At 31.5% G+C, this 22,593-nt stretch overlaps 1 protein-coding gene across 2 annotated transcripts in view; it reads left to right on the forward strand.

Annotated features, from left to right (window-relative positions):
- Nucleotides 1-1,077: 1,077 nt before the first annotated feature.
- The window catches only part of LOC124634035 (diuretic hormone class 2), a 49,942-nt gene continuing 28,426 nt past the window's right edge, over nucleotides 1,078-22,593 (forward strand). For both annotated transcript variants that reach the window (XM_047169434.1, XM_047169435.1), the window contains exon 1: nucleotides 1,078-1,149. The gene's annotated coding sequence lies outside the window, so the exon portion shown is untranslated. The remainder of the gene's footprint in view (nucleotides 1,150-22,593) is intronic.

Genomic DNA, 22,593 nt, shown 5'->3' on the forward strand with positions numbered 1-22,593 from the left:
TAAGATGGTAAGTAGGTTTGGTTAATACATTTTTGACGGTTCACATCACAAGTTGCAATTGGTAGGTTTCTCACTAAATGACTACCTCTCAATCACTAGGTCGATGCCATAGCCAGTGGGCCATTGACACTTCAATATACTATATCTAAAAGAAAACTCTGGGAAATGGATGGCAATATAAAGATATAAGTACAGAATTTACGCAAGTTACAAATAAATAATTCAATAAGAAATTAATTAAAATGAAGTCCATTAAGTAGGTCTTTAAACAACTGACGTGAATTCGTAGGCTTTTTTTATTTATTTATTTATTCATCTCAAAGTTACTATGCCTTTACAGACTTAATCTAATGCGATAAATTTTATTTTCGAGGATCAGTAATATTTTTTCAGTGTCACACGATTTAATTCAGAAGGAAGTGTACATAAACACCATTGGTAATAAATTGTTTTTTGGCATGATGATAATATTTTATTGAATACTAGCTGTTTCCCATGGTTATACCAACCGTAGTATTGCCCCCGGAAAACCATTTCCTACATACTTATAAAAAGTACTTTATATCCTGTTTCAGGCTCTAAACATACTAAGTTAGTTAACAGACATATTAAGTTTTTGATTTAAGATCAGAAAACAGGGCTTATGTATTACCTACAATTTAATACTGTAATTCCTTATTATGTATTGCCTACAATTTAATACTGTAACTCCTCATATCTTTAGAATTAAAGCCTTCAAAGTTAAAATGTTCTTATTTATGTTAATAACTATCTCTAACAGTTACCATAACACTCAAATATATTATTATATAACAATGATATTTAAATCTCAGGCCCACGAAACCCGCACATTTTCCACAAACGTAACACCTACGGTAATTACGCATTTTCCAAACCTACATACGCAATAAGCCCTTAAATATTTTAATAAAATAATATAAAAATATTAAATATAATGTGATCAAACAAATTTTGTTGCCTAAAATTGAAATGCAAACTATGTTAGTAGCATTCCTTTGGTGATGAGATGGTAGGGGACGGCGCCGCCTCCGGTATATAAGGCCGGGATCCGGCGAACACTGCACAACACCACTTGTTGCGAACGACTGTGCCTGCCTTGACCGAGGAACAAGACTTCATACGAACCAGGTGAGTGGAAATTGAGAAAAAAATATGAACATTTTCAGGATGTTAGTTTTTGTTAATAAAAGTTTTTCAGGAAAAACATACGGGAAAATGATAACTTTTTCAAATTAATAAAAATTATTAAATAAAACCATGTGAAAATTGGAAAAACAATTGAAAATTTTAATTAAGTTAGCTTTTTTGAAAGAAAAGTTTTTCAGGAAAAATTTAGCGGAACAATTAGAAACTTTACGAAATTGGTAACAATTATTGAAAAAAATATTAGAATAATTATTTACTTGTTTCAATAATTAGTAAATAAATTAATTTACAAAGTGCAACTTAAAATAAGTAGATACTTAATTTCCAAAGCTAAATAGTTACAATTAATGACAGAATATACGGTGTAAAAAATTTAGTTCAAAATATGGACTTAAATTGAAAACAAAAAATCCTGTTATTTATAGATTACTCCGCAGAAAGTTGTGATGTTACTTAAAAAGTTCTGTAGCTCTGTATTACAGTCTAAGTAACAACATTTGAAAACATTTGCATACTAGGATTGTTATGATCATTCTTAAAAAATACAGTTTCGGTTTTAGTAACTTTGTTCAGTTGTTTAAACTGTATACCTAATTCATATTATTCAGTTTAATTGATTTTAAATCTGAATTCATATAAGAATTCCAATATTTTTATTTTTCGAAAACATTTCCAAGTTTCATAAAAAAAAAACTACACACAGTGATAAAAAAACTTAAGTATCATAAAAAAAAACTTAAGCAACACATAACTATTATAGGCCAAAAGCTCAGAAATATAATCCTTTAACCAACATTAATTAATCCGACGTTAAGTGCGTAATCGGCAGAACGTCGTGCAAGATAATCCTCCGTTTAACGAACGAACATTAACTTAAGTTCCATTATTATTTCATTAATGACTTTCCCCCACTTTTACCGCTAAACTTTGACTTGTGAACTAATGAAGCCCCGTAGCACTGAGTTGAAAAACTATAAAAAACTTTTCTAAATGTTACCAAAGCGATTGTCGGGAAAATATTAGAAAAGTTACGTCACTACTTAAGGAAAGTCCTTAGGTTTAGTCATTCAATATCCTTATAAAATTATTTTTTTAATAACGTTTTAGTTTAACGAAGTTTTAATAAACTTTTTAATTTTAGGCAAGTCTCGAAGAAAAAGTCGCGTCAAGTAACTTAATTTGCTTTGTTTAACTTTTTTATTACAGTTTCTAAATGTCAAGTTAGTGAAAATATGTGACACTTTTTTGGTAACAACATCAAAACTTTATTTTTTATAAATTCACCGATATGACAACTTGATCATAATTATAAATGACCGTGTTTTCAATACTTCGTACTGACAACGAATTTACAGAAACCAGTGATCAATAGAAAAGCTTTCAAACCAAAACATTTCTCTCTTCTCTTTCCAACGAAATTGCTTTAATATTCTCTTAGATATTGCTCCCAACAAAACAATACAACACAGGAAAGAATGAACAAAAATGATTAATATCATAGCTCACCAACAATCATTGTGAAAGGTATTCATTCATCGATAAAATGTATAAAGGAACCGATTACTATCTGAAAAATATCTGTGTTTCTTTAATATTACCAAAAGGACTTCGACAAATAAAAACTTTTTCAATCTCAAGAAAAAGCAACAAAAATACGAAACATTTTAATATTTTCTGTAAAAAGTACAAGTGGTTTTAAGATTTGACACAAATCTTCAACTTAAGCACGGTTTCAGTAGTCTTCTTAAAGCTTAAAGTGAAGTAATTACTTAACTTGTTCTTGTGGTGTAACTAACCGCTGGTTTAAACCCTGACTGAATTATTCCTAGGCTTAAAACTAACCGCCTTTTGAAATACTGCTTTCAGGAAACCTGGGGTTTTTGCTAATTTTTTATGTGTGAGTGAAGCCGTTGTAAATTGTTTTTAGTTTCAGTGAGTGTAATCCCTTTACTTCATAAATTGTAGCTAAGATTACGTTTATTGAAACAGAAAACTCCTAAATTACAACTATTAAAAGTTGAATACATTAAAAAGTTGTACTTCGCATCCTTATAAGCATGCCGTTCGACAATACTTAACTTTTAAATAATAGTTTGTTTCTTTGATTGACAACTTACGTAGTTTCCTTCTTTAATAAAAAGAAACAAGTACCTTTATACTAACTAAAAATCTAGAAGAAGCTACTATTTTTTCGTATGTTCAACATACATTTAATCACTCAATCATCAAAGCTATAATACTACTTCAACGTTAAATGTCACTAATGAATTGATACTATCAACTTTTTCATATTTGCATTTATGAGTCACTGAAACTACACTGGACTAATTACTTCCTATGTAACATGTTCTAAGGTATCATAGTACATAATCGTATAGTAAAAGTCAACAATGTAAGAGTAGAAGCGGAGTTTTCTTCCTTATATGTACAGAGAAGCATTTTCCTTAACTATGTTCATGTTAACACAAATTAATGATAGATTAGTACAAGATTTGTTACATGGAGTTAAGGCTTGATTGGTTCTTTGATGACATTGGTTAAAGATTGAAATATTATTTTAATAAGGCTTTTATTTTACTAAAACCAAGTCCAATTTGAACCCAAAAGACCTTCGGGTTTCCTTGCTCACTTTCAACACTACCTCTAGATCTCATTACATGCATTTGACAGTCGTAGAAAGTTCTCATTTGAAAGTATTTTATTCAAATCAGCAAGCTGAATTTCATCACACTTTCCTACACATATCGATCATTCACGAACCTTTTTGGAACCCTCTCTGTTCCCTTACAATTCATTCCCACCGTTTTCAATAACATTATACAAATATATAGCAATCAATGAGTGACACAGAATTGTATAATGAAACACCTATTCTGCTCTCAAGCGGAAGAAATGGGTCATTGTCGACACACGTAGGGTTAGCAATGCGAAGTGACGTATGCACTACACATTACTGAAATAGTACGAACTTTATAACATGTTTGACGATCTTCTAGGGATTAGAATAGTCCACAACACGAATATACGCGGTTAAAGTGTTTTCTGCAGGCAAGCTTGGGATACTACATTTTACCTAAAAAAAAATAAGTCGTATTAAATCAATGGACCAGTAAACACCATTTTATATTTTGCAAGTTTTAATAGCAAGAGGTCGGAATAAACTTTTACGTGACTATAAATTCTAAAAATCAACAAGAGTGCCGACCGAATTATGATCTATTTGAAAAAAAACACTACAAAACAAATAGTAGAGTACGACAAAAAGACAAATTGAAATTACCTCAAATAAAATTAATATTATATAAAATAAATATTTACTGCATGGCAATAACTATATATAACCACTCGCCAAATAATATCCAAGATTTACCATCGTTATTATTTAAAAGAGTGCTATTTAGACTGTTATTAGAAAAAAATTACTACAGTATCAAAGAATACTTAGAGGATCAATCGCTAGTGACATAATAAATAAATATATTTGACTACAATACTACATAATATACAAAAATGACATAATTACAATAATAATATAATGTAATTTTATTATAAATATTTTGTACGCCATAGTATGGCAGGATATGTTGGAACTAGAAATTTGTACCATCTATTGTACCATATTCTGACAAATAAATATTTTTGATTTGATTTGATTTGACGTTCTGCATCGAATTTACATTTAATATGGCTATATTGTGTAAAGACTTACTTTTACTACTACATTACTTTAAATGTTACAAATTGTGTGTTATAAATAATTGTGTTAGTCCTTCCTAAAAATCCTTTAGGTATTTACCAGCTTACATTCTTGAGAAAAATATTTAGAAAGGAAAGTTATGTTAAGGCTTTCAAAATATCAAAGGCATTTTTCTCTCGTAGCCCAATATTGAAATTCATACTATTTTGTACTGTTTTCATAGAAAAGCCTACACATTTTTTTATCTATCGATTTAACCTGAGAATAAGATTTTCCAAAAATTCTTTAATTTCTCTTTTCATATTTTCGTCTACATAGGATCTTGAATTCAGGTAATATAGAGGTCAATAATTTAAATAAATATTAATATTATTCTCTAAACAGTTAACAACTAGTTTTGAATATGAATAAAATTAATTAAACAAAGTCTACGAAAATGCAAATCATAACTGTTAAAATTAACTTTGCTATAAAATAAAACTTAAAAGCTATGAAATTCTTACTGCTTTTTACGTAGCTACTAAGTTTATTGAGACTAAATACTAAAAAGTAATATTCTCTGTAAGTATATTGTTATTAAAACGATAGTTATTTTAACGGAAAATATGGAAACTTCAGACATAGTTCTGGGTTCTTACAAGTAAGCGTACAGTATATAATAATATAGCTGGCAAATATAGAGAAAACGGGTCGTATCATTTTCAGTGCAAAAGGAGCATTTTAACTTTAGGATTTAGTTTAGACTTTATTAGAAGAAAAAAAGATAAAACATGCTTAATCTTAAGGAATTTTACTCTTACAAAGTATTTTCAAATGAAAAGACACGTTTATCTAAAAATAGCATATAATATGCTATTGTGAACCGCATTCTTTTCAAAATACACTTACTTAGATTAACTTAAGACCATACAAAAAAATTATACTTAGTTAATATAAAGCCAAAAAGCCTATCTTCTTAACGAATCGATGGCAATACCATTATATTTCTAAGGATCATTGTTGATAGCCTATCAAATATCATAAGTAGACCAGTATATAAAACTCACAAAAAATACTAAATAGACTTGAAAACATTCTTTGTAGTTTTTTCAGTCAGTAAGCTTTTCTTGTGAACTACGTATATTAAGTTTTACAAAATTTTCTGTTGTGTGTGTTCTCCGTTTGACATAAAGGCTATTTAGGCTCGTGTTTGTAGTAAAAACGTTTTCATTGAAATTCTTGTTTATAAAGAGCTTCATGAGACATTTTCCTCCAAAATACAAAGCAAGAGTGACGTTAACTATCTTTGTCATAAACGTTTATTTAATGTAGTTACAGTTACAGTTACAGCCTTTTTTATCGTCCCACTGCTGGGCACAGAGGCCTCCTCTCTCACGGAGAAGGATTGAGCATTAATCACCAAAGCAAAAGTCGTGGTGGCCTAGTGGGCAAAGAACCAACCTCTCGAGTATGAGGGCGCGGGTTCGAATCCAGGTCAGGCAAGTACCAATGCAACTTTTCTAAGTTTGTATGTACTTTCTAAGTATATCTTAGACACCAATGGCTGATAAAAAGGTGAAGGAAAACATCTTGAGGAAACCTGGACTATATAGTCTGAAATCACCAACCCGCATTGAGCAAGCGTGGTGATTAATGCTCAATTTAATGTAGGTAACCTTCTAAATATAAACCTAATAAAACTGAGCCGTAATCTGTCTTAATTTGCGCACATCTTTTGAATATTTTCGTTCTCAATAGGTTAAGTGCCTTAAAACCGTAATAACAACAAACTTTTATTAAATATAATGAATCTGCTAAAAATATACTCAATTCGTTATTAACATTCCATACGTTATACAGGTGGTATATTTACAGTCTAAATACAATATGGATCCTAAAGGGCACAGCTTAAAAAACCGGCCAAGTGCGAGTCGGACTCGCGTACGAAGGGTTCCGTACCATTATTTATAAAACGGACCAAAATATTTATTTAATTCTAGTTTTCAGTATTTGTTGTTATAGCGGTAACAAAAATACATCATCTGTGAAAATTTCAGCTCTTTAGCTATCACTGTTCATGAGATACAGCCTGGTGACTGACGGACGGACAGAGGAGCGAAAACAATAGGGTCCTGTTTTACCCTTTGGGTACGGAACCCTAAAAAGTTGGAGAGTTTAGCAGTAGCTTATTACTAAATTATAATTATATTTAACAACATTTTAGTGTACATGTGAGTGTCGGTGTGAGTGGGTGTGTGTGTCTACTACGTAATAAGGTGATATGGGTTAATCGTCTTATCCTAAGCTTTTAATTAATGTATTTAGAAAAATAGGTTAGTAGTTCTATCTTCTTTAACGAATATCAAATATATATTTAGTATTTGATTAAAAAATACACACAATCGTAATTCAAGTAAATAAAATAGAATATAATGCAAAGTGACCCCGTCAACTGAAATCTTTAAAGACAGGCACTATAAATTTGATGTATTTACGGGCATCAAAATATTATAGTAAGTATATAGTTTGTTTAGGGCAAGAATATTAAAATTTTCTTGAAACTGAACATACAATGTGCGTCAATGTAGATACTTGTCAGAGATATAAAGAATGAAGAAAACGGGTTATAATAGTCATTTTATTTTTACAGTATTAGGTATAAAACAATTTGATTTCAGTAGGTGCCAGAATTTTTGGAAACGTAAATGAGATCAACTCGTATTTTTTTATCAAAACATCACGCCTGTTATAGTTAGCTAAACGAATTAGACAATACGCGGGTGAATTGAGAACCGATTTCTTTTTGGGAAGTCGGATAAAAACTAACACACAACAATAATTTAACTATGCCACATCAAAAAGTTTCATTCAAAACTTAACACGAAATTCAACAAACCAATTTGAATAACGACCCAGTCAAAGGCTTAAAATTTCAACGCCTATAATAAACACCAAATAAATTGAATTTAATATCATAGTGGCAGTTGCACATGCTGTTTGCGACGGACGCGTCAATTTCACGCGCCCGCACTTCTACACCCTGCCTTAATTATATTATACGCCTCACATTCCCCGATATTTTCCACACACGCCTTAATTTACGTATACATTACCGCTTGAGTACCTAACGTGCCTTAATAAGGCACGAAATACCACCAATGTACTCTCAATTAAAAATAATTGTGTGAAAATTACTGTTATTTCAGAATTTTGTATTAGTATACTGTGAGTTAATAATAATGGTGCGTATTAAGTTGGGAGTTTCTAGGAAAATTTTGAGCTTTTGTAGGCTGTGTGAAGTTTAGTTAGCACATATGCCTATTCGTGGGTAATCTTGGTAAATCACGCATTGTCCTTGACGCGTTTCATCTTCTTACTTAACAGTACTTAAACTTAAATCCTATTTAAAAAGTATAGGTATTTGTGAAGTTTCTGTTTTAACGTTTATTCAATAATAGGTATACATGTAGTTTGGATTTTCAATATTATTTACTGACGATTATACGACTATTTTAAACCAAACTCTATCTGTTTACGGTTAACCAAACACCGCTTAAGAGATTTTCACGCGCTTTCCATCAATCGGTGGAGGAATTTATGAGAAAGGAAAGAATATAATTCCACCCGCGAAGCTGGGATGGGCCGCTAATTATTAAAGACATACAGCAGCTAATTCACGAAAACATAAAATATTTCAGAATAAGGTATATTTTTATTTACGCGCATATCTTAGTGCCGTCGATTGTCGCGTGTCTAGAGGCACAAAAGTACCACTGACTTGTATCATATTACATATGGAAATTCACTTTGCATTCCCACGGGGACTTAAAAGGTATTGGCGATATAAATCTTTCAATATATTTTTTTGGAAATAAAAATGAGAGGTGAAAATGTAATAAAATTATGTGTGAAAAAAATTGTAGACACTTTGAAAAAATAATGTTGGATAAATAAATCAGCACGTTTCAGTTGGGTAATTATGTAGTATATTGTTATAACGAATTGTATATTTTATTAAGGACAATAAAAATATATTATAGGTAGTAATATATCCATATGAAAAATGTGTTAGCTAGTGCCAATGCTACCCCAATTTTCACAACCAAAACAATAACAAATGGTAACGAACATTACCTAATGCTTACCTTTCGGTAACTGGCTTTACCCAAAGGGTTTTGCAAATGATTCTACATGTAAAGGAAAATGTATATGAAAAGCCAACGTGCCTGTTATCGCATTCACCTTTTACGAACTACGAAATTGGAATTATTTCTTGGTTATTGGCTTTCTGTTGTTGACAATAAAATTATCCATATTTTGGAAAGTAGGTAACTGGTCCTTTGATTGGGGAAGACTGTGTTAGCAGTGATTATTAATAGGGTAACACATTTCTCTTTACACCATTATGCGCGTAAGTAAGTAAGATATCTTTTAGCAGTTCATATTTACTCGCTCTCAGAAAATAATTTAGCCACATGTTTATTCATCTTTTGCTAAAAGCATCGTTATTGTAGTGAAGAATATCGCATTATCAATATTGCATTACAAAGGATTTTCGACGCAACAAAATATAATGTAATGTTATCCTAAGAACGCTAACTTTTATTTTAATATCCAAGACCAAATCAAGAGCACAGTTTTCGGTATTTTTTCTTAACAAAACAACTGTTACAGCAAATATTAGTTCATTCCCCGAGGAGTGTAGACTCAGATTAAACCGAGCTAACGGAACTATTTCTGGTGAAAACGACAATGGTCGAGAAAATACAAAATATGTAAGGTAGGTAATTTCAACTGGAGACTAACTATGAATATGGACTAATTAGAAAGACTTTGTTAATGTTCTGATATAACTATTTTATACTGTAATCATTTGTTCGGGAAGTACATCTTGCTAAAGTTAACTGTATTAATTTAATTTTAGCAGCAGGTCCGGGACACTTGGAAAAGTTGAATACATTCTACTAAATTTTTATACAAGGTTTTTCGCCTTATAGATTAAAATATCTTGATTGAAAGGTTAATTTTCATACTCCAATGTTATTTTATTTTCTACGAGGAAATAACACTACCAATTCTTACTAATACAACAAACAACTATTCTAAAGGAAAACCCATGTTCCAATTTTCAATTAAGTATCAAAATAGCATCGCCATTATTCAGTTCAATGATTTTCAGCAAGGATTGCATTTTGTCGAATTATACTGACAGTTCATACGACGCGGGTCCAATTTCGCTCTGACTTTAGTGTTGGGATAATAGCGGATTTTCGAATTCGATTACATTCGAAGGTTCGTTAGATATGAAGAAACTAAAACGTAAAAGATGAGAAATTTGAAAATGAGAATAGGAAATAATAAAGAGAAATGACAACATTTTACTTATTGTGAAGTGTGACATGTATTGTATTGCATGTATAGCCAACTTGCAAATAAATGATTTGTATTCATATTTAACGATATTATAAATTAAACACAACAACAATAAGCTATACAAAAATGTCTGCATGGACGATAATCATTAATTTATTTCGCATCACCAGAAAACGGTTTCGGTTTCACTAATTGGCTTTTCAATTAAATTATAAAATCCTTTTAATTTATTTAATCAGTCCGGAAGCACACATTAACGTTTGATTTGAAAATTATCGTGGCTTTTAAATAAAATGACGTTTTATTATTTAATCGTATCATTTTCGAATCTGATTCGATATAGCAAAGTGAAATGTTATAAAGAATTATTGTAATGTTACACCGTTCGATATGTTTTGCGAAGGGGTGAACGAACGAATGAACCGTGAATGAGGAATGAAGATGATTGATGAGACGAGGTGAATGATACAGGAATCGTATACGACTGCATAATTTGGGCACCTGACGTTGATATAGATTTGCGAGCTGGCGTTATTGACTGATTTCGACAGTGATTTCTGTGTACGGAGGTGGGTCACGTAATAGATTTGGGATGTTTTCTTTTTAATAAGTGGGCTGCCTGAGGTGTTGTGTCAAAAACTGAAGAATTGTAGCCTAGTGTAAAATTATGTATGTGAACTTACCTGAATGATATTTCAGGCACAGTAAAATATTTGAGTCTATTTTTTAATGGCTGCGCATTACCGATTTTTATAAGCAATAGCTGCACCTCCGAGTGGACTATCATTGAAGTTTATAAAGACCTGAATAAAGTAGGTTAGTACCTAAAAATATTAAATCTGAAAAGACGGAGAATATTTCTGTCAATTCTAGCCAAGTGGCAAATCTTCATCCAATTCCAGTCACCTACATTCGTTCTGACCACACTACAAAATAGTGCTAGCATTTGATAAAATGGCAGCCCTAGGGAGGTGGCATCCATTTGTGGTTTAGTCGATTCGACGGCTCTATTCGTCGTCAACTTTGCGGTAACATCGAATCGAGTAACAACGTTACCAACCGCACTCGAATCTGGTATAAGTTTGATAAACTTTGTTACAAATATTGCTTTGATGATAGCTGTAATAATATAATAAGATCGGTGGGTGTACTGTTTTGAACTTTGGTTCTGTGATTTTAGGGTTGACATTTGTACAACGGGAAATGGAAATGCTACTGTCTGTATTTTTTTTTTTCGTCAATAATGTCAACGCAATGTCAACGCAAATTTATGTAATGAAACGAAATCTGTAGAAAATTCATTGGTATTCATAACGTTCTGCTTTTCTAAGCTTATTAATTTAATTTCAAAGACAGCTGAGTATTAACAATGTCCTCTTTCGATACTGTATTTCTATTAACAGAAAGGTAGAACCACATTTTGCTATAATGTTTAACTGTACAGATAACGCACAATGGTTATTGCGTAGTATCCGTATTTAAAAGTTCCATTTGGTCCAAAAATATTATTGCGTTGCCGAAAACATTACGTTTTGAACCAAAATGGGTCCAAACAAAAATGTGGTGTTGAGGCATTAATTAAAAATAAAGATAGACAAAAAAATGGTAAAACAAAGGTCTGTTTTTCATTGTACAAGACAAACAATACAACATAACATAATTTGAGGTTTTTATTTCAATTTAAAGACAAATACAGATGATTAGTATAACATTACCTATAATTAACAATTTAGTATTTGGACATGGACACAGTGACTAATTTATAAATTTCTCAACCCTCTATTAATTTTTCACCCAATGCAAAAATGTATCAATTCAAAATTATTTAGCTAACCCTACTTTTAGTACATAGTAAATTTTGGTCGCTTTGACACTAGTCTCACATAGCTACCTCAGGACTAACTACAGTCATAGATATATGGAATCCCTGTTATCTTACCCCTGTGGACATAAAAGCAAGGATTTGTTAGTTTACAAACCAACTGAAATTCCACAGATTTCAGTGTAGTTTAGAAGGTTCGAGAATATAAAAGTTTAGTTCTACGAAAATGGTTCTGGTAATGGTACTATTGACTAAACTGATGTCTCCATGGGCGTTAAATACGGGGTTTGATTTCTGGGTCTATTATTATGGGTATGGGATATGTATAAGGTAGGTCTACTATTACGTGAATCGCCCAAAATAACCGACAAAATTATAGTTATCATTACATATTTAGCTATATATAGCTATATTAAATACAGAAAAGTAACAATTTAAAATTCATTAGTATGCTAAAACAGTGTTGTTACGGGTATACACTTCTGAATACCTTTGACATATAGAACATAAAAGAATAAAACATGTAGCCCGCATGGACCTTTAAAAATGAAATAAAATATTAAGGTTCAAAACCCACACACTAGTTAGTATTTAAGTGTTTATCTTTAGACCTTTTTATTCAAGTTAAACGTTTTATATTATTACCTTCAAATATTAACAAAAATAGGAACAGTTTTAAGATCAAGCTAATGAACAGTGATAACTACAGAAATTCCTATCTAAAAGAAAATTTTAAAACTGGAAGCAATTAAAATAAATTGCCAGTCATTTATTAAAATTGACAAAAAATATGATTTGATCTTTGAAATAATAAAAATACTTGGCTATTTCTCACTATACCAATATTGGCCTTAATTTTTTGTGATGATACGAGTCTCAAATAGTATTTATTAACTATCTTGCCTACAGGAAACATTTACAAAATCATAACGAATATTTTCATAAGCCACGGAATTAAAGCTACTTCCAAAAATCAAATTCCGAGGCGTTTATTTTTACTTTCTACCGAAGTAAAAATTGTAATCCCTTTACATTAACCTCGTTTTGCAACCTTTTATCATTATGGCCGTGTATGCGAAACAATTTTATGATTATGTTGAATGAAAATGCACTTAGGGCTAACACATAAAATTGTACCCAAGTATCACTCTTGGGATGTAAAAAAACCCGTATACGAAAATATATCAAACTAGGTGATTCTCGCGGCTACACTTATTGAGGAACTAGTTCTTACAGTTAAAGAATTGCTATCATACCTCTTTACCTTAACTAATTTTTGCTTCAGATTTTCAATGACAGACTAACGTATGTACTTTTGTGATGTTGATAATAATAACCGTCGTACCACAAAAACTTTTAAACGTCTGTTGAACACTCGTCTAAAAAAGGTCAGTTTATGATGTTGAAATAAGGTCCGTTGTGCAACCACATTTTTTTAGACAAGTGTTCAACAGATGTTTACGTTTTTGTATATTTAGTACATAGAAATAACGTATTTGAGTTTAGGAAACATAACGATGCGATGGGTTTATAACAACATAGTAACAGTAGTTGAAAGATAAAGGTTAATATAATTTAAAGGCAATTTACGTGAACATGTAAAACATAATCTGACAGCGTCAGTGAAATAGGCTCCTCCCTAGGGAACGCCGGTAGATTATAACAGCCTGTTGACAAGGACACCCTAATTTTGTTTACAATAATTAAATTTTAAATAGGAAAACTTGATATAGGTTTTCGTGATACTAGTAGTTTAGACGAAGGCAATTTCCTTCATACCGATATTGCCTTTCATAAAATTTTAGGTAAGTATTCCAAAAATAAGGAATACGCTGCTCGTGAACTGTTAGAGATAGTCTTTCATAATGTCGTCTATTATTTAAGAAAAATAAAATAAGTAACAATGATATTAAAAAAGAAAAAAAAATAAGAAATCCCATTCCAGACAATTAGCGCGAAGCACTGCTTCTTACAATTAGAACAAGTGCCATAATAGTTTTGTTCTTCACTTCTAGTGTAGTTCCTATTTCTCACTGTAGTTCCTTCGTATAATTTTTAATTATTTTTCAAACTTGTGCAGTGAGGTGCGATCTCGTTAGTCGACGTAACGCTATTCGCCTTATTAGATCACGGCTCTGGGATAATCTCTTACCTACCGGCAAATGTATATCTACCAAATTACCTTTTACTTCTTTAAGGTTTCTATATATTTCAGTACTATTTATACCATTATTTAATTTCTTTTCTTTAAGAAAATAGTTTTTGTTCACCATCTGGTCCTCTTGTATAATCCATTGGACATTTCGATTGCTTTATTTATATCGTCTATCTGGATGATTTGTCTAATAGAAGAACGATTCATTCAATCTCTGTCACAGATTCCTTCAATTTGTGTAAATTGGTTTAATTAGACGTCTTTTGTTTCTTTGAGTGAGATAATGTCAAATAAATTCATTACTTTCGGCATAATGTTTTCTGAACCATTGATTTTAGGCTCGATACAATTCGGAATGTCAATTTCTTACAAAGAAAGCTGCTTTTTCTTTTAAATTGATAATTCAAAAGGAAGATAGTAGAAAATCCTTACGTAGGTGTACGAACTGCCCTCAATATCAAGTTAAGGCGATTGAATGTATAAACAAAGTCAAGTGAAAGACAACATGTGAGTCTGCTTGGTTTTAGTGGGAATTTTCTATTCATTTATACGGAGCGACTTTATTTTGTGATACAAGATAGGTACTACATAAAATTTATGATACAAAGGAGTGCCGTTTTAAAGTTTTGTATAGAAAAATATTGTCCGTATCTGTCACTTTTACTACAATATCCAAAGCCACATGATATTATACGGTCTTTATACAACGTGTGTTCTAAACTTTTTCTTGTTTTATTTCACCTTTAATTTAGTCGTTAATTAAACAACATTTCCTCCCATTAATATTCACAACAATAACAAAACCTTACATTTTAAGACGTATTTTATCTCCAGTATAATTTTTATGTACCAACGTTGGGGGTTTAAAATTTTTGTGGACTCTGGCAAACGATCCTGTAACCGCTTATCATGGCAATTAACTTCAGCGACGATGTTGCCAGAATATATATTTTGTGACCGAGTTAGCTCCGCAAATTGATAGAAGTAACAGCTACGCTCTTGAAATGCCATCGTTAGCGAATTTCAAATTGAAACGCGATTTTGTGAAGAACGTGTGACGTACGTTTTGAATTAGGAATGTTTTCGTTTTGGAAAAGATTTTGCAGAATTGATGACTGTACGGTTGGATATTTAATATATTTACTTACTGGCAACTGCATAATGTTGGAATTCAGAATTGGAACTTTTCGGTGGAGAAAAAACTCTTTTGGGACAAAAACTGATACTCAATTGTTTGTCAATAAATCATCAAGGCAAAACCATTGCAACAGGGCAACATTTCAAGGATTTAATCAGGTTTTTGTTGAACAAACGCAATGGTTTCGAGTTGTGTATGTTGGTTATTTATGGTGATTAAGAAGAAATTCCACCAAAACGCCCATACATGGGAGTTTTTCAAACAAAACATGGATTGTTGTTTTTTAATCAAATGTTTGGCGTTTATTAATACGGAACTCATTTTTCCATATTTACTCTTTGCCCGTAAATTAAGGATTTTGTCATTAGTATGACAAATTAATATCTCTTTTCTATATCTACATATACTTATTCAAATCTGTAAGAACTTCTAATACGACTTACGTTTCGCTGTTTCTAGATAAAACGGTTTTCTGTTTTAACTGTATGAAATCAAAACTGACGATAATAATATCATGTTTTTATTTCTACCCTTTCGACTACAGCAAACTGTCGGTAACATAAGTAGATGTAGGCAAATTTGGTAATGGATCCCGCCGAGCCACTTCGTTGTACAAACAGTGTCGACACCCCTTTCTCACTTGGTTGAACTGATGGAAATTCTTCTAAGTTTTATTATAGATTTACTCTTTGTATTGTTAAGTTAGTTAAGTTGTTTAACTTTTTTGTAGTGGTTAATTGGGGCATCGACTGTTTTGGGCTTGCCCCGGCTGTAATTTTAACATCGTTGGTAGTCGTTGCGGGTAGTCAGAAGGCAATAAGTCTGACAACCAGTCTTACTTAGGAGTACATTGGGTTGAATGGGTTAGTGGGTTGAGGGAGTCAGATAGACAGTCGCTCCATTTAAAACACTGGTACTCAGCGGCATCCAGTTACACTGGATATCGACACCACCATAGTTAGACATCTCTTCTTTATCATTCATAGAAATCAGATGTACTTTTCTTTTTATGTCATTGAATGATTCGTAGTAAAACGAATAAACTAAAAAGTAATTACTAAAAAGTTAATCATGTTATATTTAATTAAATAAAAGGCAATTAATAAATAATAAATTACTTTTGTTATTACTTGAATAACGAATTCCACCCGCGCATTAATTTGCCAATCGGCATTTAATACTAATTGACTATTTCCATTTTAAAAGTTAATTTTCCTCGTCGTTCACCATTTTTTTCACATCAATCAATATAATAAAACAATTACTGTTTGAAAAACCTGTGACCAACCACAATCCCATTATTTAATTTTGTTATACATTTACAAAACCAATAACAATTGTGACGGATTTATTTTTAAAATTGAACATATATTTTTTTTCAGTTTATAAATCTGATGTCTATTTTTAGGTCTTGGCTTTTCCATTTAATTCCATTGACTAAAAATATAAGCGTTTTCATTTAGAATGCGTTGAGTTTGTAATTAAAGCTCGTTGGATTTAGAACATAATGGATTATAACTATTAATTTCGTCAAAAGCAAATATTTCGATTTAATTTCTCTATCTATTTAGTACTACTACAATAACAATGGAATTTGAAGATCAGATTTGAATTCAAACGTTTCTTAGAAATTAATATGCATATTAAAGTGATATTCTTCTTATTATTTTAGTCATTTTTATGTTTTGTATGTTGTAAGTATTGTGTTAGTAATTTTCTTACCCTACTAAAATTAGTTAATGTTTTAACACAATAACATCATCAAAATTAACACAGAATCATATTAGATGTTATGGAAATGTGTTCACGATTTTCCATGACATCATTGTCGTACCACACAATGATTTATGAGCCAATCTAAAGGGTTAGGAAGAATTAGGCTGGCACGTGACTCCAAGCGCAATTTTGCCATGCCACACTACAGTAATATAGTAAGAACCAAATATTAAAGATATTACAGAGCTTACAAAACTATCAGTGGATTTCTTTGACCGATTCATACCGATATATACCTAAACACTAAATTCACAATATAATTCTGTCTTTTTTTTCGTAAAACATAGATCAGACTTTCATACGTCAGTATAAACTATCAAGATTTCACATTTCATCCGAGTCATTAAATAATAACGTTTAAAAAAGGAATCATTATGACAAACAAATGACGAGCATCATAGTATAGGATTCCATTAATTGGCAAAGGATACTCTTAAGACTAGATACGCCATAATATGAAAATAAACATAAATGATGAAACATTACCCTTTCTTTCAAAGCAGGTAAATACTATTCTTTTCCCTGATATTCAAACTTTATGCGAGAATGCTATTAAAAAACGCTTGTATAATATTTTCAAACTAATTAGCAGATTAGTTAGCAATTTATTAAGGGGCTTCAGACTGCGTAACGTGATAAGGTTCTCTTCATATTTTTCCTGTTTTTTCTCTTCATTAAAATTTAAAAGTGTTTTCATTTTTTTGTGTTTTATGTTATTGAGATGAAAAGACTTTCTTATCCTAATTAGTATTACTTTATTTACAGCGTACCAAAGCATGACGCATGTATCATTTTGGATTCATCTTTTTACTTTTTTCATCGTTCAACAGTGGTGAAACCTACCTATGCCATGATATGCGAGCTCTTGAAGAGCATTTTATTTCATTCAATGGCAGACGAGTTCAGTTCTAGTGAAAAGATTGTGTCTTACCACTAAGAAAATATTAGGTAAAAATTATGAGCTTTCCTATATATTTCTTATGACAATATGCATACGTTTCACAAAGTGCGTTTTATCATCATATTTTTATTATGTTTATTTATTTTATTTTTCCTGTTCCGATTTTGGGAAAGCTTCTTTTCCCTTCAAAACACATATAGTTTGTTTTTCTATTTATAATTGCTTATCACACAAATAGTTTTTATCAACTTACTCACTTTCAACCTTCCGTATCAGATTTGTATCAGTACAGTATTTAATTGAATTTCGTTGGATAGAAATTGAATTAGTGATCCTAAACCAACAAGTGTGGTTCTGTTAACTTTGTGAGTTTAATTGATTGCAGCAAATGGTATATGTTGTGTAAACATTGGATTTGTTTGGACTGCTCACGTTTCGAAATTTGACAATGCTACATAGGGACGTGCTATTTTTATAGGTGCTCGATATATAGAATATGATACTTCCATAATATAAATTAAATAAATATAGTGGGGGTATATAACATTAAAAAAAATCTGCTTTTAAAAGTTCAGGTTTTGTAAGATTTTTTCCCTGGCTGTTAGTCACGCTCAAGTTAAACTAGTAACTTAGTCTTTGTTAAACAGGCTTCCGACAGCTTTATTTAATATCAGAGAATTACCTATTTAAAAACTTACTACTTACTTAAAGCTTAGACTTCCTATTGGAGTTGAAAACAAAGAAAAAACTTTGACAACGGAATCCAATCTGAACGCAAAGCTTCCTTACTGTATACCATGACAAAAACAGCATATACATTAATAAAACAAAATGTTCCGTGTTGCCAAATTAATTCCAAAATTTAGTATTTCTCATTTCACCCACCCACATATATTATTCAATTTAAATTTTAATCAGAACAATCTGACAGACCTTGCTATGAATGAATTACAGTCTTACAAAATTTATTAGAAGCTCGACAGTTGTGCGTGAAATACACACCATACAGTCCTAAATTATAACAATACCTACTAAGGTACCTGAGAGCCTAAAACTAAGTTCCAGTACTGTAAAGCTTTAATTGCATCAACCTGGAAGTAAACCTCATCTATATTTTGTACTACTATTGTAAAGCTTACATTTGTTTGGTCGTTGCACGCGCTAATCTCAGGATCTTCTAGACCGAATAGGAAAAAGGTTTCATTGTAAGATAGCCCATACATCCAGGAAAGCTATAGGGCTATACTTTTGATATGGGTGCATATTTTTTTTTTTTCGGGATTCAGGCGAAAATGCTGACCGAAGCAAAAACATGCAGCGATCGTTTGAAATTAACAGTGAAAGTTAAGTTTGAACCATTTGGTCTACCGATCTACTGGCATTTAAAATATTCATCACTTACTTTATAATTTTCTTATGTAAATTTTTGAAGAAAGTAGGTAATCTCACCTAATCATTAAACAAACTTATCAACTTCTAAAGTTTTTCCGTCCGTATATCATGTGATTCATCAAAAATCAATAAGTTAGGATACAAGGCATAATCAATCAAACGTTTATTGATGGATTGATCAGTTATAAACTCATTGCCGAATATTACCAAGTTGTACAAAGTTAAGTCTATATCCTTTCATGCATGTTCCAAGTTCCTGTTATTCGGGTATCATCTGCTTTGTATAAGTTATTTTTTTATTAGGTAAAGTGAGAAAATACTTTGATAGCAGTAGGTATAAGTTAAAGCGCAACTATATTTGCCTACTAAGAATAACTCTGTACCTACGTCCAAAGGTACCGTTGATTAAAGTAAAAACATTGGCATTAACAAAAATAGGTCTGAAATATTTTGTAATCATTTTACTAACTGGTTGGAATATACAGGTCTCGATTACCACATAAAACTAAAGAAAATAATCTCAAATATCATAGACTTACAATGGCTTCGTAACTTTTCTAATTATTTAAATAGAATAACTATTCAATTCATAAGTTTTAATGCCGTAAAGAAGATCAAAGACCGCCATTTTTTTGACACTATATTCAATATTTTAATTTCTCATCTAAAATATACCCGCAGTCTTTATAGCAAGTTCACCTTCACTGTGCATTGACAAAATTTCAAACAAATATCGTATGTATTCAAAAGACAATTTCACAATTCGAAAAGTAGTGTTGTAAACCCGACTTCAATAGCATACCTTCACCTCCATGCTGTAATCTTATTTGCTCAGTCGCTGTTGACACGTAAAACACAGTTTACACACCTAGACAAGCTTTCACAGATGTTCGAAGAAAATACAATTTTTAAAAATACTCTCTATTATTGTGGTAGAAACAGAAACAATGTTTTCATTTGCTCAAACTGCACTCTTGCACTTTTACGTAGAACGTAGTCACTTTACGACGTAGAAGTGAAAATAAAGTGACTTTTTATGACACATGTAGATGCGGTGTAAAGGCGTGGACTGTGTTTGTGTTAACTGCCAACCTAAAAGTTTATAGACCACAGAGGATTATGTAGAATTAAGGCGCTTTGGAAGACGTTGCTTTGTTGTGAAGTTTTAATTTGGAAAGGAGACGTTGTTTGTAAACATTGAGGTGTAAGCTACATTTAATGCATTCAGTAAATGAAGTATGTTGTAATTTTATCCCTTAAGATATAATGTAATCAGGTTGTAACTTTGACATCAACGTCACAGAAAGCAGGAAACAGTTGAAACAAGTACCTACAATATACTTGTTATATAATTATATCGAAGACATAATCTAAGGCCATTATGTAAGGTTTAAATATTAATGGCATTAAGACGGATCTACTAATTGTCTCTTGCCCTGTATAATTTTGTCATAATGTTTGAGCGTAATATTGAATAATTCGGTATCATATTTGATTAAATATCTAATCATACTTTTTGAGAAAAAAAAACCCATTGATTTATTTTAAAGTAGAGATGGAGAGTTAATTTCTCTGTCAGAAAAATCCTTAGTTTAAAAAATGAAATCTAGCATAGTGCAAATATAAATCCTCCTACAATCGATTGAAGAGGTTGCTATAAAATTCTAGAAAAAAACAATTCAGCGCATAGCTAATTGAAAGGTTTTATTCCAATTCCGATATTAAAAAGCAACTGTTCCAAATACAAAAATGGCGATTTCCATTCAGCAAACATTTGTTTTTTGTTTTTCTTTTAAATGAATGGCCAGGTCTCATTAACAGCCAGTCTCACCCCACCCATTGTTAGTGCTAGGAGTGGGGGTGAGAAATGCGCTCGCTGCACACAATTTTAAAGGGAATTTGAATTTTCTCTTAAAAATAAAATTTTGTTTACAACTAATTCTGTTTCGTAATTTTTAATAATGAAAGTTTTGGGTTGTTAGCTTGTTTCAACTTTTACAGTTGAAAATATTTTTTTAGGCAGGAAGTGGAAATTAAAATCAGTATTTCATATTTTTAATGACATCTTGCACAAACATGAGCTTCTATACGTGCGAGTAAATGGAGGCACTCAAAGTACTGTCAAATACATTATACTACAGTAGGTAGATAGATAAGCTGTTAAAGGCATTACGTGAATCAAACAAAAAATAGAATTTAAAACCCAAAATAATTTGGTCAAATAATCTGTAGGTATTCATTTTTGTCCGTCACCATTAAACTACGATTACACCCAGCGAATCGTAACAATATGTAAAATCTCTTTTTGAATATAAAATCAAAACAATCGTAAAACGATTGGCTCTGTTAACTCAATAACGAGGTAAAAGGGCGTTGCAATAAAAGGAACAAAGATATTTTCAATCGGTCTTCAATTTCTAGCTTAGCTACAGAGCTATGAAAGAATAATTCAGTTAAAAAGTTTAAAGTGAATTATATCGGATTATTATAATATTTGTTTCGATGAAGAACAAAGCCTTCTATAGATTTTAGGATTCATGAATAATATAGTGACTGACTTTTGACTTTTTGCAAACGGATTATAAATACAGATTACAGATTTCTGCCGAGGAATTACAACCCTGCCTACCTGTTTAAGTGCTCATTATTTATTGATTTGAAATAAGTTTTTGGATATTTAGTTAAGAAGATTCCTTAATCAAGCGGTCTGATACCAATATAATAAATTATTCTAGGAATATTCTTACGTTCCGATATTCTTCTAGTTTTGTTGTTCTTTAATATCTTCTTCCAGTGGTCGAAGAGGCCAATCAAAGTATCGAAACATACATTTCGTTCAGCAAAGACGCAATACAAACTGTTTCAATACTAGCATGACATAAAGTCGGACATCCAGCCACCGACGCTTTGTTAATAGGTCAGTGTGCAACCTGCCTTAAGGCTGTCATCGTATCGATAATCTCCTTAGTAGTGCTAGCCTAGACGACGGTAGATTCTCTATCAGATCCGGGTCTCAGGTAACTTGTGGGAAAAGAAAATGGGCGTTCTATATTCAAATATCGTTGATTTTCTTTTGTTCATGTATGACTGAGGCCTCATTTACGGAGACGCGGGGCGTCGCGCGTTGCGTTGAGCGGCGCGGCCCGCACTGAATTCAAATATATGACGTTGTATGAGTGCGTTTACGGAGAAG

This window comes from Helicoverpa zea, chromosome 10, assembly GCF_022581195.2.
Source record: "Helicoverpa zea isolate HzStark_Cry1AcR chromosome 10, ilHelZeax1.1, whole genome shotgun sequence".
Classification (NCBI taxonomy): domain Eukaryota; kingdom Metazoa; phylum Arthropoda; class Insecta; order Lepidoptera; family Noctuidae; genus Helicoverpa; species Helicoverpa zea.